Raw genomic sequence first — 278 nt, 5'->3', positions numbered from 1 at the left:
GGGCCCCCCGCCTACTCGCCGCTCCCCTCTGAAACTACGGCGAGGGGAGGAAAATGGTGCAGAGATCTCTCACGATCTGATTGGCCGAGGGGAAACGCCATTCAAGTTAAGACTCCCCGCCCCCCGGCGGGACAGCGTCTCAGCTGATCGGTCAGCCTCGTGACAGGGTGGGGGTGGGCTTCACTGGCGAATGGTCAGTTCCGTCAGTCACTCCCGCAGAGTCCCGCCCAGCCGCCCTGAAGCTCACCTGCAGATTGGCTGCGGGGGGGGGGCGCCCG

This window comes from Egretta garzetta, unplaced genomic scaffold, assembly GCF_000687185.1.
Source record: "Egretta garzetta isolate BGI_Z169 unplaced genomic scaffold, ASM68718v1 scaffold70, whole genome shotgun sequence".
NCBI classification, from domain to species: domain Eukaryota; kingdom Metazoa; phylum Chordata; class Aves; order Pelecaniformes; family Ardeidae; genus Egretta; species Egretta garzetta.
Note: the sequence above shows the minus strand (reverse complement) of the source record.